We start from the raw sequence: 1,926 nt of genomic DNA on the forward strand, positions 1-1,926 counted from the left end.
CAATCTCGTGCGGCTAGAAGCCGCCTGTCCCTCTAAGAAGAAAAGTAATCGCTGACAGCACGAAGGATGTCACGCGACTAGTTAGCAGGCTAGAGTCTCGTTCGTTATCGGAATTAACCAGACAAATCGCTCCACCAACTAAGAACGGCCATGCACCACCACCCACCGAATCAAGAAAGAGCTATCAATCTGTCAATCCTTCCGGTGTCCGGGCCTGGTGAGGTTTCCCGTGTTGAGTCAAATTAAGCCGCAGGCTCCACTCCTGGTGGTGCCCTTCCGTCAATTCCTTTAAGTTTCAGCTTTGCAACCATACTTCCCCCGGAACCCAAAAGCTTTGGTTTCCCGGAGGCTGCCCGCCGAGTCATCGGAGGAACTGCGGCGGATCGCTGGCTGGCATCGTTTATGGTTAGAACTAGGGCGGTATCTGATCGCCTTCGAACCTCTAACTTTCGTTCTTGATTAATGAAAACATACTTGGCAAATGCTTTCGCTTCTGTTCGTCTTGCGACGATCCAAGAATTTCACCTCTAACGTCGCAATACGAATGCCCCCGCCTGTCCCTATTAATCATTACCTCGGGTTCCGAAAACCAACAAAATAGAACCGAGGTCCTATTCCATTATTCCATGCACACAGTATTCAGGCGGGCTTGCCTGCTTTAAGCACTCTAAATTTGTCAAAGTAAACGTGCCGGCCCACCCAGACACTCAATAAAGAGCACCTTGGTAGGATTTCAACGGGGTCCGCCTCGGGACGCACGAACACGCACGAGGCGGTCGCACGCCTTCGGCTCGCCCCACCGGCAGGACGTCCCACGATACATGCCAGTTAAACACCGACGGGCGGTGAACCAACAGCGTGGGACACAAATCCAACTACGAGCTTTTTAACCGCAACAACTTTAATATACGCTATTGGAGCTGGAATTACCGCGGCTGCTGGCACCAGACTTGCCCTCCAATAGATACTCGTTAAAGGATTTAAAGTGTACTCATTCCGATTACGGGGCCTCGGATGAGTCCCGTATCGTTATTTTTCGTCACTACCTCCCCGTGCCGGGAGTGGGTAATTTGCGCGCCTGCTGCCTTCCTTGGATGTGGTAGCCGTTTCTCAGGCTCCCTCTCCGGAATCGAACCCTGATTCCCCGTTACCCGTTACAACCATGGTAGGCGCAGAACCTACCATCGACAGTTGATAAGGCAGACATTTGAAAGATGCGTCGCCGGTACGAGGACCGTGCGATCAGCCCAAAGTTATTCAGAGTCACCAAGGCAAACGGACCGGACGAGCCGACCGATTGGTTTTGATCTAATAAAAGCGTCCCTTCCATCTCTGGTCGGGACTCTGTTTGCATGTATTAGCTCTAGAATTACCACAGTTATCCAAGTAACGTGGGTACGATCTAAGGAACCATAACTGATTTAATGAGCCATTCGCGGTTTCACCTTAATGCGGCTTGTACTGAGACATGCATGGCTTAATCTTTGAGACAAGCATATGACTACTGGCAGGATCAACCAGGGAGCTGCGTCAACTAGAGCTGAGCAGCCGGCCGCCCGGGAGTGTGTCCCAGAGGCCCGCGCGAACACGCAAGCGTCCGCTCAATTATTCTGCAAACAGGAGGAGGCTGAGCTCCCCTGCACAATACACCTCGAAACCCTCTCAGGTCCCGGCGGCGCGCAGCGCCGTCCTAAGTACTTGGTCGGGTTCGAGAGAGGCGCAATCGCCCGGAGTTAGGCGAGTAGACGCTTTAGGTGCGACCACCCGTGCTCCCAACTGAGCTTGCCGCTGGCCGACAGAGGCCCGGGAGCGTGCTGTCGTGGCATTGCCGGCGGGAGACAACACGCGCCACCTACGGTGACCGGCAGCTCCAACGCCAGCGCCACAGAAGGGCAAAGGCCCCACGTGGGTGCCGAAGCGAACTCT

At 54.0% G+C, this 1,926-nt stretch overlaps 1 non-coding gene across 1 annotated transcript in view; it reads right to left on the reverse strand.

Annotated features, from left to right (window-relative positions):
* LOC126147328 (small subunit ribosomal RNA) overlaps positions 1-1,524 on the reverse strand; it is a 1,909-nt gene extending 385 nt beyond the window's left edge. Inside the window, exon 1 of the ribosomal RNA XR_007530180.1 lies at positions 1-1,524. This exon is cut by the window's left edge and continues 385 nt beyond it. This is a non-coding gene — a ribosomal RNA (small subunit ribosomal RNA).
* Positions 1,525-1,926: the final 402 nt, after the last annotated feature.

Source organism: Schistocerca cancellata, unplaced genomic scaffold (assembly GCF_023864275.1).
Source record: "Schistocerca cancellata isolate TAMUIC-IGC-003103 unplaced genomic scaffold, iqSchCanc2.1 HiC_scaffold_855, whole genome shotgun sequence".
Classification (NCBI taxonomy): Eukaryota; Metazoa; Arthropoda; class Insecta; order Orthoptera; family Acrididae; genus Schistocerca; species Schistocerca cancellata.